The sequence below is a fragment of the Saccopteryx bilineata genome, chromosome 8 (genome assembly GCF_036850765.1).
Source record: "Saccopteryx bilineata isolate mSacBil1 chromosome 8, mSacBil1_pri_phased_curated, whole genome shotgun sequence".
Lineage (NCBI taxonomy): Eukaryota > Metazoa > Chordata > Mammalia > Chiroptera > Emballonuridae > Saccopteryx > Saccopteryx bilineata.
This window is the reverse complement of record NC_089497.1, coordinates 38,068,728-38,085,788: the sequence shown is the minus strand read 5'-3', so window position 1 is coordinate 38,085,788 and position 17,061 is coordinate 38,068,728. Positions and strand designations below refer to the sequence as shown.

The 17,061-nt window shown below is 37.5% G+C and overlaps 1 protein-coding gene across 1 annotated transcript in view; it reads left to right on the top strand.

Annotated features, from left to right (window-relative positions):
- Positions 1-17,061, top strand: part of MORC1 (MORC family CW-type zinc finger 1) — a 194,412-nt gene that overhangs the window by 40,742 nt on the left and 136,609 nt on the right. The window lies entirely within an intron of this gene.

Below are 17,061 nucleotides of genomic sequence, written 5' to 3'. Positions count from 1 at the left end.
GTGTGTGAAAAAGTGTGCAGAAATAATACAAAAGTAACTAAACCTAGATTTCCCTAAAATAACTTTATTTAAAACTTCTTAGCTTGAGCATGCAGTTTCTTAGTGTTAAAACGTTAGAGCTAGAGGGAATTTAAAGGAATTTAATCCAGTCTGATTCATTTTATATACATACCAATGTTGTCTAATAGAAATACAATGAGAGCCACATATATGAACCCATCTGTACTTCTAAGTTTTTTTAATGTAGCCACATTAAGACACATAAGAAGAAACAGGTAAAATTAATTTTAATGTTTTGATTTAATCTTTTAGATATGAAATAATTTCAATTTCAGTATAAAAAATTAAGAGATATTTTACAATCATTTTTAGTAACCAGATTTTTGAAATCCAGAGTGTGTTTTACATCCACACGTATAGCACGTATCAATTTGAAATAGTGCCTAATAGAGCCACCTGTGGCCAGTAGCTGCCATATTGGATGGTGCAAATTTAGACTAAGATATTAACACTCAAGTAAATATACTGCTCACAAAAATTAGGGGATATTTCAAAATGAATATGAAGCGATAAAATATCTCCTAATTTTTATGAGCAGTATACATCAACTTAATGCAGAACTTTATTTATTTATTTACTTATTTATTTTTTGCCTTTGAGGTGAAATCCAGAAAGTCTTTTTCATAGGTAAGAAAATTTACATTCGGTAACACACTTTTTTTAGATTATCTTTCCTGATTTTATATTTTTACTTATTTTATTCCAACACATGGAATTCTTAATTTACACATAAATGGAAGTTGTTTTCTTTTGGAAAAAAAAGAAATCCAGCCTAATTACTATTGGAAAAATACTGGGAACCCTTTTGCCAAAATTAATTTGACAGTATCAGAAAGGAGGCCCAGAATTGTAGCTGGCACCTCCGTTACCCCCTCCCCCTTTTCCTGCTGGACCTGTCTTTCCACCGAAGAGTTGGTTCTAAAACCAATACCTCATGCTATTAAAAAGCCTTGCGCATAAATTTTCAGTTATCTGTCAGAGAACCTTGGCATTTCACCACTAGCATCAGGAAACAATACTGTATTAGAGGAATAATTTGACAGCCTCATTCTTTGGGAAAAAAATTTCTTACTATTTCCAGATTGTTTAACAAAGCCAGAAACCTCTTAAGCCCTTTAGACAGTTAATTATAAAATAAAGAAAATGGATCAGACATAGGGCATGTATAATTTCATTTTGGAACATTGACTACATTGGATTTCTTCTTTTTCAACAAAATATTCATTGTTTAATCACAAAGCTTTTCAAAAGACAAGGATGGAATCTGACGAGGAGGAATTAGTGGAAAGAGACCATAATTTCTGTAAAAGGATGACCAAGGATGTCATACATTTCATGGCTTCAGATATGAGTACCGTGGTGATGCCAAGAAGAGGTGGCAGTTCCATCTTGGGAGAGGGTAGTAATGCCACTTGAGTTTTCTCTTCTAAAAAGTCGGTGGAGGCCCTGGCTGGTTGGCTCAGCGGTAGAGCGTTGGCCTGGCGTGCGGGGGACCCAGGTTCGATTCCTGGCCAGGGCACACAGGAGAAGCGCCCATTTGCTTCTCCACCCCCCCCTTCCTCTCTGTCTCTCTCTTCCCCTCTCACAGCCAAGGCTCCATTGGAGCAAAGATGGCCTGGGCGCTGGGGATGGCTCTTTGGCCTCTGCCCCAGGCGCTGGAGTGGCTCTGGTCTCGGCAGAGCGACGCCCTGGAGGGGCAGAGCATCGCCCCCTGGTGGGCAGATCATCACCCCTGGTGGGTGTGCCAGGTGGATCCCGGTTGGGCGCATGCGGGAGTCTGTCTGACTGTCTCTCCCCGTTTCCAGCTTCAGAAAAATACAACAACAACAACAACAACAAAAAAAAAGTTGGTGGATTCTGACTTTAACATCCCATTTTTTCTCTTAAGAGACTGGGAAAACATTAATTCTTGGGGCTAAACACCTCAAGACCACCTGGATCTTTTTCTGATACTTCTTGCATTTATGACTTTTGATATTTGAACTTCTAATCAAGTACAGTTTACATTATCTTGGTTGCTAGAACAAGTGTTTTTGAACAACTCTTTTTACCATTTCTCTTTCTTGTCATTATTGTATCCCCTTAAACCCACTAGTTATGATTCTACATCTGTCCAAAACAAGTTTCAAACGTTGCAACTATGTTGTTTTTACCTTCAGTTTTAGATGGTTTCATTGGGCTGGTTCTGAAAATGATTTAATTTATTACATACATTGGAACAGGAAAGTACAAGCTTTCAGGATTTTACTTGGCCTCAGAGAAGAAGTTTCCTGGTATTATTAATTTTTTTTTCCAATTTTGTTGATTGTAAAATCAAAAGTCAATATTTTAAAATTTTTTAGGAAAATAATGTACTTGTTATTGTTAATTTTCATTCCTCATTCCAGTGTTTAAGTGTAATTTTTCATTTTTCTTTTTTTCATTTATGATTTTCTTTTAAGCTTTATTCTGTTATTATGTAGTCTTTTTTCCATTTAAATTTTTATTAATTAATTAATTTCTTTTTTTTAAGTGAGAGGAGGGGGAGATAGTGAAACAGATTCCTTCATGCAGCCTGACCAGGATCCACCTGGAAACTCCTGTCCGGGGCTGATGCTCAAATCAACCAAGCCGTCCTCAGTGCCCAGGCCTGCGCTCGCACCAATCATGCCACTAGCTACGAGACGGGGAGAGGAATAGAAGGGGGTGAGGTAGGAAATGAGAAGCAGATGGTTGCTTCTTATGTGTGCCCTGACTGGGAATTGAACCTGGGACATCCATACTCCAGGCGAATACTCCATCCAACCAGCTAGGACTTAACTTATTTTTAAATTAAAAAAATTTTCCGTTACAGTTTACATTCAATATTATCTTTTTTTCTTTTTTCTTTTCTTTTTTTTTTTTTTAGTTTTAGGTAAACCGCATATTTGTAGACAATCATATGCTTTACAAAGTATTCCCCTTGATATTTCCACTACCTACCTGGCACCATATGTAGTTATTACACTATTATTGACTATATTTATGTTGAATTTAACATCCTCATGACTAATTTGTATCTACCAACCCCTTCGCCTTTTTCACCCAGTCCTGCAGACCCCTCCCTTCTGACAGCCATCAGTCTGTTCTCTGTATCTGTGTATGAGTCTCTTTTGGTTGTTCATTTATATATTGTTATTTAGATTCCACATATAAGTGATATCATATGGCGTTTCTCTTTTTCTGACTTTCTTCACTTATCATAATATTACACTCTAGCTCCATCCATGCTGTCTCAAATGGTAAAGTTTTGTTATTTTTATGGTCAAGTATATTCATGCTACCACTTTTTTCATCCACTCGTCTGTTGATGGGCACGTGGGTTGCTCCCATAGCGTGGCTATTGTAAATAATGCTGCAGTGAACACAGGGGTGCATATATTCTTTTCAATTAGTGTTTTGAGATTCTTAGGATATATTCCCAGAAGTGGTATCTCTGGGTCAAAAGACAAATCCATTTTTAGTTTTTGAGAAAACACCGTACCGTTCTCCACAGGGACTGCCCCAGTCTTCAATCTCACCAGCAGTGCAAAGGTCCTCTTTTCTCCACATTTTCACCAGTGCTTGTTTGTTAATTTGTTGAGGAGCGCCATTCTGACAGTAGCAAAGTGATATCTCATTGTGGTTTTAACTTGCATTTCTCTGACGATTAGTGATGTTGAACATCTTTTCATATGCCTATTGGCCATCTGTGTGTCCTCTTTGGAGAAGTGTATATTCAAGGTTTTGTGCTCATTTTGTTCATTGGATTTTTTTTTTTTTGGTGTTAAGTTTTTGTAAGTTCTTTATAAATTTTCAATATTAATGCCTTATCAGATGTATCATTGGCAAATGTGTTCTCTGGTTCAGTGGGTTGTCTTTTCATTTTTTTGATGGTTTCTTTTCCTGTGCAAAACATTTTAGTATGAGGTAGTCCCATTTGTTTATTTTTTTCTTTGATGTCCCTTTCCTGAGGAGATAGATCAGTAAAAATATTACTAAGAGAAATGTCTGAGATTGTACTGCCTATGTTTTCTTCTAAGATTTCTATAGTTTTGAGTCTCACATTTAAGTCTTTATTCCATTTTAAGTTTATTCTTGGATGTGGTGTAAGAAGGTTGGTCTAGTATAATTTTTTGCACTTTATCTGTCCAGTTTTTCCAACATCATTTATTGAATCAATGTCTTTACCTCATTGTATGTTCTTGCCCGGTTTGTCAAATGTTAATTGACCATGTAAGTGGTAGTTAATTTTTGGGCTCTTTATTCTTTTCCATTGATCTCCTTGTCTGTTTTTTTTTATGCCAGTACCATGTGGTTTGGATTACTGTGGCTTTGTAGTATAATTTGGTATCAGCTAGCATGATTCCTCCAACTTTTTTTTCTTCTCTAGATTGCTGTGCTATTTGGGGTCTTTTATAGTTCCATATACATTTTTTATTTTACTTTTTTATGATTTTAATTTATTGTATTTACATAGATTCAAGTGTCCCACTGAATATATCTCCCCCCATGTTCATGTTCCCTTTGACTCCCCCTTTGCCCCTCCTCCCAATACTTTTCCCCTTTCCCTCCAGAATTTACTGTCCTGTTCTCTATAATGCTGTGTTATGTATATATAATTTCACCAGTCTCTATCCCATCTCTGATCCCATCTTCTCTTCTACTTCCCTGTGACCGCTTTCACTCTGGACCCTTTGATCCCACCTCTGCCTCTGTTCCATTGCTCAGTTCACATTGTTCATTGGATTCCTCAAATGAGTGAAGTTATATGATATTTTTCTTTCTCTGCCTGGCTTATTTCACTTAGCATGATAGTTTCCAAGTCCATCAATGTAGTCGCAAAAGGTAAGATTTCCTTCTTCCTAAAGACCGTGTAGTGTTCCATTGTGTATATGTGCCACTGCTTTTTAATCCACTCGTCCACTGAAGGACACTTGATCTGTTTCCAGATCTTGGCTATTGTAAACAATGCTGCAGTAAACATGGGGGTACATTTCTTCTTTTGAATCAATGATTTGGTATTCATAGGATATATTCCTAAAAGTGGTATAGCTGGGTCAAAGGGCAGTTCCATTTTTAATTTTTTAAGGAATCTCCATACTGTTTTCCACAGTGGCTGCACCAGTCTGCATTCCCACCAGCAGTGCAGGAGGGTTCCTTTTCTCCACATCCTCGCCAGCACTTGTTATATGTTATTTTGTTAATGAGCGCCATTCTGACAGATGTGAGGTGGTATCTCATTGTGGTTTTAATTTTCATTTCTCTAATGATTAGTGACGTTGAACATTTTTTCATCTGCCTATTGGAGATGTATGTCCTCTTTGGAGAAGTGTCTACTCATTTCCTTTGCCCATTTTTTGATTGGATTGTTTGTCTTCCTGGTGTAGAGTTTTACAGGTTCTTTATAAATTTTAGTTATTAACTCCTTACCAGACATATTGGCGAATATATTCTCCCATTGTGTAGGTTGTCTTTTTATTTTGTTAATGGTGTCTTTTGCTGTGCAAAAGCTTTTTAGTTTCATATAGTCCATTGTTCATCCTGTCCTTTATTTCACTTGCCCGTGGAGATAAATCAGCAAAAATATTGCTATGAGAGATATTGGAGAGTTTACTGCCTATGTTTTCTTTCAAGATGTTTATGGTTTTACGACTTACATTTAAGTCTTTTATCCATTTTGAGTTTATTTTTGTGAATGGTGTAAGTTGGTGATCCAGTTTCATATTTTTGCAAGTACCTATTCAATTATCCCAACACCATTTGTTAAAGAGACTGTCTTTACTCCATTGTATGCTCTTACCTCCTTTGTCAAATATCAATTGTGCATATAAGTGTGGCTTTATTTCTGGGTTTTCTGTTCTGTTCCATTGATATTTATCCTGTCCTTATGCCAGTACCAAGCTGTTTTGAGTACAATGACCTTGTGGTATAACTTGATATCAGGAAGTGTGATTCCACCCACATTATTCTTCTTTTTTAGAATTGTTGAGGCTATTTGTGTTCTTTTTTGGTTCCATATAAATTTTTGGAATATTTGTTCTATATCTTTGAAGCATGTCGTTGGTATTTGAATAGAAACTGCATTGAAATTATATATTGCTTTGAGTAATATAGACATTTTAATGATGTTTATTCTTTCTATCCATGAACACCTAATATGCTTCCACTTGTTTGTATCTTCCTTGATTTCCTTTATCAGTGTTTTAGAATTTTCTGAGTGTAAGTCTTTAACCTCTTTGGTTAAATTTTTTTCTAGGTACTTTTTTTTTTGTTGTTGCAATAGTGAAGGGGATTGTTTTCTTAATTTCTCTTTCAGACAGTTCATTGTTAGTGTATAAAAATGCCACTGATTTCTGGATATTGACTTTATATCCTGCCACCTTGCTGAATTCATTTATCAGGTCCAGTAGCTTTTTGACTGAGACGTTAGGGTTTTCTATGTATAGTATCACATCATCAGCAAATAATGATAATTTTACTTCTTCTTTTCCAATTTGGATGCCTTTTATCTCTTTTTGTCTAATTTCTGTGGCTAGGACTTCCAGAACTATGTTGAATAAGAGTGGTGAAAGGGGGTACCCCTACCTTGTTTCTGATCTTATGGAGATTTCTTTTAACTTTTGTCCATTGAGTATGATGTTGGCTGTGGGTTTGTCATAGATGGTCTTTATCATGTTGAGGTATGACCCCTGTATACCACTTTACTGAGAGTTTTGGTCATAAATTGATGCTGGATTTTTTTTTTTGATGCTGGATATTTATCAAATGCTTTTTCTGCATCTATTGATATTATTATGTGATTTTTCTCCTTTATCAATGTTTTAGAATTTTCCGAGTATAAGTCTTTAACCTCTTTGGTTAAATTTATGTGATGAATCACATTGATTGATTTGTGAATATTGTACCAGTCTTGTCTCCCCAGAATAAATCCCACCTGATCATGATATATGATTTTTTTCGTGTATTGCTTTATCCAGTTTGCTAATATTTTGTCGAGAATTTTAGCATCTAAGTTCATCAGGTATATTGTTCTATAGTAATTGTGGGTGTTTTTTTTTTTTTTTTTAGTGTCTTTGCCTGGTTTTGGAATCAGTATTGTGCTTGCTTCATAAAAGGAGTTTGGAAATTTTCTCTCCTGTTGAATTTTTTGAAATAACTTGAGAAGGATAGGAGTTAGTTCTTCTTTGAATACTTGGTAAAATTAGCTTGTGAAGTTATCTGGCCCAGGACTTTTGTTTGTTGGGATTTTTTGATAACTGTTTCAATCTCATTTGATGAAATCGGTAGTTTAGGTTTTCTTATTCTTCTATATTGATTGTTGAAGATTACATGTTTTGAGGAATTTGTCTATTTTGCCTAGGTTGTCTAATTTTAAGGTATAGAGTTCTTCATAGTATTTTCTTGCAATCTTTTGTATTTCTGCTCTGTCAGTTGTTACTTCTCTCTCATTTCTAATTTTATTTATTTGAGTCCTATCTTTTTTCCTTGGTGAGTCTGGTTAAAGTTCATCTATCTTCTTTACCTTTTCAAAGAACTAGCTCTTGGTTTCATTGACCCCTTGTATTGTTTTATGAGCCACTATGTCATTTATTTCTGCTCTGATCTTTATTATTTCTTTCCTTCTACTTCCTCTGGGTTTTACTTGCTGTTTTTTTCTAGTTCTTTTAGATGTAGGGTCAAGTTATTTATTTGAACTTTTTCTAGCTTCTTAAGGTATGCCTGTAGTGCTATGAACTTCCCTCCAAGGACTGCTTTTGCTGTGTTCCATAAATTTTGAGTTGTTTTATGTTCGTTTTCATTTGTTTTAAGAACATTTTTTATTTCTTCCTTGATCTTATTGTTAACCCATTTGTTATGTAATAACATGCTATTCAGTTTCCAAGTGTTTGAGTGTTTTTCAGTTTTTCTGTTGTAGTTGTTTTCTAGTTTCATGCCCTTGTGATCCGAGAAGATGCTTGATATGATTTCAATCTTCTTAAATTGAGATCTTGTTTTGTGTTCTAACATGTGGTCTATCCCAGAGAATGTACCATGAGCACTTGAAAAGAATGTATATTCTGCTGCTTTAGGGTGAAATGTTCTGAAGATATCTATTAAATCCAGTTGATCTAGTGTGTCCTTTAAGTCTGCTGTTTTTTTGTTAAATTTTTTTCTTGAGGATCTATCCAGTGATGTTAATGGGTTGTTAAAATCCCTTACTATTATAATGTTGCTGTTAATCTATCCCTTTATGCCTATCAAAATCTACTTTATATATTTGGTGCTCTTATATTAGGTGAATAGATATTTATAATGGTTCTATCTTCCTGTTGGATTGTTTCATTTATTATGTTGTAACCTTCTTTATCTTTTACTATAGTCTTTGTTTTAAAGTCCATTTTGTCTGATATAAGTATTGCTACCCCAGCTTTTTTTTCATTTCCATTTGCATAAAATATTTTTTTTTCATCCCTTTACTTTCAGTCTATGTGTATCTTTTGTTTTGAGGTGGGTCTCTTGTAGACAGCATATGTACGGGCCCTGTTTTCTTATCCACCCAGCTATCCTATGTCTTTTGATTGGAGCATTTAATTCATTTACATTTAAGGTTATTATTGATATGTAGTTGTTTATTGCCATTTTATTCTTTAAATCTACATTCCTCTTTACTAGATTCCACCCCCCTTGTTCTCTTTATAGCAGGCTCCTTAACAATTCTTATAGCATTGGTTTGGTTGTAATGAATATCTTGAGTTGTTTTTGTTTTTTTGGTCTGGGAAGCTTTTTATTTTTCCTTTAATTTTAAGTGATAGCCTTGCTGGATAGAGGTCTTGGTTGTAGGCTCTTGTTTTGCATTATTTTGAATATTTCTTGCCATTCGCTTCTGACCTCTAATGATTCTGTTGAGAAATCAGATGTCATCCTTATGGGGGCTTCTCTGTAGGTAATTGACTGCTTTTTTCTTAAAGCTTTTAGTATTCTTTATCTCTTTAATTTTTGTATTTTAATTATGATGTGTCTTGGAGTAGGCCTCTTTGGGTTCATCCTTAATGGGACTCTCTGTGCTTCTTGAACTTACGTGACTTTTTCCTTCATCAATTTAGGGAAGTTTTCAGCTATGATTTCTTCAATCAGATTCTCTATCCCTTGATCTTTCTCTTTTCCTTCAGGAACTCCTACGATGCAGATGTTGTTTCTCTTCATGTTGTCACAGAGCTCTCTTAGAATTTCCTCAGACTTTTTGAGCCTCTTTTCTTTTTGCTGCTCTGTTTCCTTGCTTTCATTTATCTTGTCCTCTAACTTGCTGATTCAATCCTCAGTTTTATCCATCTTGCTTTTAATTCCTTCCAGTGTGGTCTCCATTTCTGATATTGTGTTTGACATTTCTGACTGGTCTTTTTTATGATTTCAGTGTCCGTTTTGATGCTTGCTGTCTCTTTATTTAGGTACTCATTATGTTCATCCATTGTTGCTCTAAGATCTTTGAGCATCCTAACAATCATTATTTTTAACTCTGCATCCTGTAATTTGCTTATTTCCATTTTATTCAGATCTTTTTCTGGGGATTTCTCTTGGTGATTCATTTGGGTTGCACTTCTTTGCCTTCCTATTTTGTCTGTGTATAAGAACGGTGTGGCCATGGGAGACCAATGGGTGTGGCCTCTGTTTTTCCTAGGTGTGGTCTGTCTGCAGGCTTGCCACCCCCTCTGCCACTGCCTCGGGCATTCAGGCATGGGTGTTGCCGGTGCCGGCTTTCTACTGTGGTCACTGCGACTTCCGCCTCGACTCCGTGGGCGGGACAGCATACATGCATCCAGAGTGCAAGCCCTGGCCTGACCCCTGCCTCCGCCCTGCCCCTGCAGGCGGGACTGCAGTTCTGTGTCTGGGCTGTAAGCTTTGGCCGGTCCCTACCCTCTGCTTCACCCCTGTGGATGGGACTGTGTTTGTGTGCCAGGGCCGCAAGCCTCAAGCCTCAGCTAATTCCCCAGCTTCTGTCTCGCCTCCATGGGTGGGACTGCAGGCGGGACGGTTCTCACACGTCCAGCCCACAGCGGTGGGTTGGATCACTTTTGTGCACCCCACCCATAGCCGCGGCCGGCCTTAGGCTTCCTCCCCCACGAGCTGGAGCATGCTTCTGCGTCCCACCACTGCCCGCCCTCTGGTGAGCACTCAGCAGTATGGGAGTGACGATGAAGCTCAGACCTGAGCACTCAACACTATCCCTGATGGCTCCCTGCTTCTAAGCAACTCTGCTCTGAGTGCAGCGGGAGAGCTTTCCTTTGGCTGGTGACCTGCTTCCCTTTGCTGGTATTGCTGGTTCCTAGAAAAATATTTACTTTAGATTTGAGGAATGTCTCAGCCCAGGGGTTAAGGCAGCTGTCCCTCAAAGTGTTTCTCCCTGTGCCTCCTAGATCACACTCTCTTCCTGCTACTCTGGTCCTCTCAGCTCTCCTTGTTCCCTGGAGCCCTGTGTGAGTGGTTTTGAAAGAAGTTTTCTGCGTAGTCCCTTTAAGACGAACCCTGGGTCTGAGAAATCTGTCTCTTTTTTGCAAACAGCATCCTGGCTTGTCTCATGGCTAAATACTGTCTGTATGCCTCTTCTAGGCTCTGGGGCTGCAGGCTGGGGCTTTGTTCCTGGGGCTCAGGACCCTCCCCTCTCTGGGAAACTCCCCTCTTGCCATGCAAGTCCCTCTGGGCCACCACTCATTTCACATTTCCCCCTTTCCCACCAGTCTCAGTGTGGCTTGTTCAGTGATCTTCGGTTATTCATTCCTCTTGGTTTAGCCCAAAGTTGGTTTTTCCAGATGATTGTTGTTAAAATTAAGTTGTAATCCACTTTGGTTCTGGGAGGTGGAAGTTAGAACATCCTCCTACTCCAGTGATTGACAAACTCATTAGTCAATGGAGCCAAATATCAACAGTACAACGATGGAAGTTTCTTTTGAGAGCCAAGTTTTTTAAACTTATACTATATAGGTAGGTACATTGTTATTAACTTAATTAGGATACCTCTAAGTTGGCCAACGAGCTGCACTCAAAGGGCCAAAGAGCCACATGTAGCTCGTGAGCTGCGGTTTGCTGACCGCTGGGCTACTCCATCACCATCTTGCTGCCCCTCCCCATATATACTTTTTGGAATATTTTTTCTCATTCTATGAAGTATGTTATTAGTATTTTGATGGGAATTATGCTGAATACAGTGGTACCTTGAGATATGAATTTAGTTCATTCTGTAACTGAGCTCATAAGTCAGTCAACTCATATATTAAACTGCTGATACTGGACCCATGTGCCAGCGTGCCAACTAGATGCAGCTTCCCGAATCACGACTCGTATCTCAGAATTTCACTCGGATCTCCAACAAAAATATGCACTGAGTCACAGCTTGTATCTTAAAAAACTCATATTTTGGTCTGTTCGTATCTTAGGGTACCACTGTATATAGATTTCTTTGAGTAGTGTGGACATTTTAACAATGCTGATTTTTCCTATTAACGAACACCATATATGCTTTCATTTATTTGTATTTTCTTCAATTTCTTTCTTCAGTGTTATAATTTTCTGAGTACAGGTGTTTTACCTCCTTGTTTAAAATTATTATAGGTTTTTAATTTTGAGGGGATAACAATTGTAAATGGGATTTTTTAATTTTTCCTTTCTGATTGTTCATTATTGATGTATTAAAATGCATTATTGATGTTTTAAAATTTATAAAAATGTTTTGAGATATTTACTTTATATCCTGCTACTTCCATGAAATCTTTTATCAGTTCCAGTAGCTTTTTAGTAGAATCTTTTTTTCCTGTATTTTTATTTTTTAATTGAGAAGAAGAGAGTTAGAGAGACAGACTCCCACATGCGCTCCTATGGGGATCCACCCAGCAACCCCAGTCTGGGGCCAATGCTCAAGCTCAAATCAACTGAGCTATCCTCAGTGCCTGATGCTAATGCTCAGACCAACTGAGCTATCCTCAGCTCATGGACTGACACTCAAACCAATCAAGCCACTGGTTGTGAGAAGAGAAGAGAGAGTGAAGAAAGAGAGAAAGGGGAAGAGAAGCATATGGTCACTTCTCATGTGTGCCCTGAGCGGCACCCAACCTGGTATGTTTGCATACCAGGCATTGCTCTATCTACTGAACAAACTAGCCAGGCCCTTTTATTGAAATATTTATGATTCTCTATGGTCAGTATCATGCCATCTGCTATGTATTCTTGATGAGTCTGATTTTATAATGATTTTTTGATATGTGGTTTTATAATAAGCCATTGAATTGATTCATGACAACTTTCATAAATATTCCTGTATTTTTGGATGCTAGCATTGGTCTTAATGTTCCACATTACTTGTGGATAATGTTGAAATAAACATATTCATGCAGATGGATTTTTTTTTATTCTTTTGAATTGTATCTTAAGACAGATTCCCAGGATGGGAACTACGGAGTCAAAGAGTCTGAACTTTTGTTTAGTTCTTGTGAATATTTGGCATCAATTTTCAACTTAGTGATAGAAACCCTTTATTATTATGCTTTGGGCTGAGGCTCTAACTATAGTAATCAGACCATTGGCAGAGCCTTTTTTCGAGATGACAATAACCTCATGAAAATTTCATCAAGAGTGATGTTCAAGTACACAGGCAATGGTGGCTGGGATTTTGTGATATTAGTCTAAAGACAACCTGTTTTCACTTAAATTAAAAAGTGTAAATAAATAACAGACATCTCAGAATTTCAGAATGCAGATGAGGCAGAAGTTTGCATTTAATGTGTGGTATTTTAAATTGGAATTTGAATCTCTGAATGTGGTATGTGAGGGGTGACAGAGAATCATACTAGCTTCCAGGGTGATATGCAGAAAGTGGGTTGCATCTGTAAGGAAAGAATCATGTTGAATTATATGTCATGTTAAACCTAGGCATAGTTCCCTGGAAGAGAAGAAGATAGCATGAAAAAGAACTTTGTTAAGAAATCAAAAGAAAATCAAGAGTTTTGAGCAAAGAGGTGGGGAAAGGGCTTAGAATACAGGATATTAAAGAAAATAAAGGTTGAATTAATAACAGAAAACAAGATATTTTCTTGAGTGGGAGACTTAGAAAATGTCTGTTTATTAATTTAAGTTGCAGTAATTTTTGGCACTCTGAACCAAGTCCTACATCTCAAACCTGTGTAAATAATTTTCTTTACAAAGTTGTCATATTTCCCCCTTTGAAGTAATTTACTTGTAAAACAAAATTAATTTGTTCTGTCCCCTCACTAGAGGCTGTTAGTAACCTTCAATCACAACCACACAGGTGATTTTTAGAGTTTTGGTTTTTTTGTTTTGTTTTGTTTTTGTTTTTTTGTTTTTTTAAAGAGAGAGAGACAGGAACATTGAACTGCTCCTGTGTGTGCCCTGATCAGGGGAATCAACCTGGCAACCTCTGCACTTTGGGACTCCAGAGCTATATCTAGGCAACCTATACTTGTCAAAAACTTCCCTAGGTATGAGCTATATATTACAGACAATATGAACATATTATATATGAATTAGATAATAGAATTTGCTAAGCTTCTAGGATATATATTTTTAAACTTATTTTTAAAAATTTATTGGGTTGACATGATTCATCAAGTGTATAACTCAATATAACACCATCTACACCCCACATCATGCCCCTGCCTGCTGATACCAAATATCAAACCACTTATAAAAGAGTTTGCACTAGTTTTTATACTGTGGTTTGATATTTGGTAGGTTGAATACCCCTTCACTGTTCTTTTTAAAATGTTACTGTTTATCCCTGCAGATGCTCTTTTCTATATGAATTTTTAAAGCAGTTTTTCAAGTTTTTATTATAAAAATGCTCTTGGGATTTTGATTGGTAGTTCATTGAATTTATAGATTAATTGGGGAGAGAAATGATATATTTATGTTTTAGTTCTTATCCCAGTCTCCTTTAATAATAAGTGGAGTTTTACAACATCAAAGGATATCATAATAATTAACAACAGGCTTTGGTGGTTAGACTCTCTGAGTTCAATTTATAGTTTTATAAGTTATGTTATTATGGAGAAGGTAGCTAACTTCACAGAGCCTCAGTGTACCCTGAAAATGGTAATAATAATAGTCTTATAACACAGGGTTTTTGTGAAGATTAAGTGATATACGTTTAATATGAAAGGTGCTTAGAACAAACACTATCTTATACACAGGTTGCACTCAGTAATTGTTCGCTGTTATTATTTCTTCATGTAGGTCTTGTACTTTTTTTCTTGTTCAGTTTATTCATAGATGTCTTATGACTATTCTTGGCACTCAAATAAGATTTTTTTTCTCAATTGATTATTCTAATTATTCATTACTGTACACATAGGAAAACCATTGACTTTTGCTTATTGATTTTATATTTATTATTATTTTCTTCTTTTCCAAGTGAGAGGAGGGGAGATAGAGAGACAGACTCCTGCATGCACTCCAACCAGGATCCACCTGGTAACCCTCATCTGGGGCTGATGCTCTGCCCATCTGGGGCCATGCTCGCAATCCCAGTTATATTTTTAGCACTTGAGATGGAGGCTCCATGGAGCCATCCTCAGCGCCTATGGCCGATGTCCTCAAACAAGTGGATCCACTGGCTGCAGGAGAAGAGAGAGAGAGAAAGAGGGAAAGGGGGAGGGGTGGAGATGCAGATGATCACTTCTCCTGTGTGCTCTCACCAGGAATTGAACCCAGAACATACACATGCATGACCGAGGCTCTACCACTGAGCCAACTAGCCAGAGCCTGCCTATTGATTTTATATTTCATCACTTACTGAATTCTTCTATTCTAGTAGTAGTTTTCAGTTTGTTTTTTTTATATAGTTTTAATTTGTAAATAGTGACTTTTTTGTGTCTTCATTTGTATTACTCATACTTCCTTTTTGGTTTTGTTTTAACTAATTGGTTAGTTAAATAGAAGTGGGAACAGCAACCATGCTTCTGTGTTGTTTTTGTCTTAATGGAATTCTTTTATGTTTGACTGCACATGTGATATTTGTTCTAGTTATTATTCCTTTTAATCCATGCCTTTTGTCAAACTGAGGCAGTCACTTTATATCTTGACCAGGCAAGCCTAGAGTTTTGAACCAGCAACCTCAGCACTCCAGGTGGACGCTTTATCCACTGCACCACCAGAGGCCAGGCTAAAGTTATTATTGATATGTACTTATTTATTGCCATTTTATTCTTTAAACCTACAAGCCTCTTTCTCTTGATTAATTTTTTCATTTTCTCTTTTTATAGCAAGACCTTTAACATTTCTTGCAGTACGGCTGGGATCCACCCAGCAAACCCACTTGGGGGCAATGCTCTGCCCATCTGGGGCCGCTGCAACCGAGGCATTTTAACACCTGAGATGAGGCCACAGAGCCATCCTCAGCACCCAGGGCCAACTCACTTGAACCATTTGAGCCATAGCTGTGGGAAGGGAAGAGAGAGGAAGAGAGATAGGGTAGGTGAAGAAGCAGATGGTCACTTCTCCTGTGTGCCCTGATTAAGAATCAAACCCAGGACTTCCACATGCCATGCCAACGCTCTACCAGCCAGGGCCAACCTTGAGCCTTTTTTTTTGTCTGGGAAACTATTTATTTCTCCTTCAGTTTTAAATGATATTTTTGCTGGATAGGGTTGTCTTGTTTGTGAGTTCTTGTTTTGCATCACTTTGATTATTTCTTGCCAACCTCTTTTGGCCTGAAATGTTTCTGTTGAAAAGCATGTTTCCTTATGGGGGCTCCTCTGTAGGTAATTAACTGCTTCTCTTTTGCAGCTTTTATTATTCTTTCTTTGTCTCTTAACTTTAGCATTTTAATTATGATGTGTCTTGGTGTAGGCCTCCTTGGGTTCATCTTTAATGGGACTCTGTGCTTCTAGAATTTGTGTGCCTTTTTTCTTCATCAGTTTAGGGAAATTTTCAGCTGTGATTTCTTCAAACAAATTATCTATCCCTTGTTTGTTCTCTTCTCCTTCAGGAAACCCTATGATGTGGAGGTTGTTTCTCTTCATGTTGTCACAGAGCTCTCTTAGAGTTTCCTCAGTCTTTTTGAACCTTGTTTCTTTTTTGCTGCTCTGCTTCTGTGCTTACATCTATCTTGTCCTTGAAATTGTTGATTTGATCCTTTGCTTCATTCAGCCTGCTATATTGATTCCTTCTCGTGCAGTCCTCATATCTCATATTATATTTATCATTTTTGACTGTTTCTTTTTTACGATTTCAGTGTCCTTTTTAATGCTTGCTATCTTTTTGTTTAAGTTCTCATTGTGATTATCCAGTGTTGCTTTAAGAACTTTGAGCATCCACATAACCATTATTTTAAACTCTGTGTCTAGTATGGTTACTTCCATTTTATTTTGTTCTTTTTCTGGGGATTTCTTTTGTTGATTCATTTGGGTCATATTTTGTTGTCTGCCCATTTTGTCTGTCTGTATATTAAGTAGCTCTGCTCTGACTTTGAAATTTGTTGTTGTGTCTTTATGAGGAATATGGGCTCAGTGATACTGACCTCCAGGTCACCTGAGTTCTTTGCTCTAGGAATGCTTCTTGAGGACAGTATTTACCCTCCTGCTACATGTGAGTATTGAATGCAGTTGGTCTATTTGTGGGTGGGATTATCCCTTCATGCTGACAGGCTATCAAGGTTAATCTTGAATCATGTGCAGTGTGTGTCTTGTTGGGTATATTTATTTGCTGCAATGTCTGGTGCCTGCTGGAGTCCTCCTTTGGGCATGCTGCTTATGTAGCTAGCTGAGTCTAGTGTTGGTGCGGTCTGCCACCCACTCTTGGCTGGGTCGGTTCTGGGTACTCTTGGGTTGTCATCATCAGTTGTTTGTATCCCACCATGGGCTACCTGTCTGAAGCTACTGCTCTGATCAGTGTTAGTGTCTGTGTTTTCTGTGCCTGGGTAGTGTGGGAGTGGCCAACCTGTGTATAAGGATCAGCTTCCTCCTGCTCAGAGTTGACAGAAGCTCCATGGAAATACCAAGCTGCACATCTAGGCTGGCT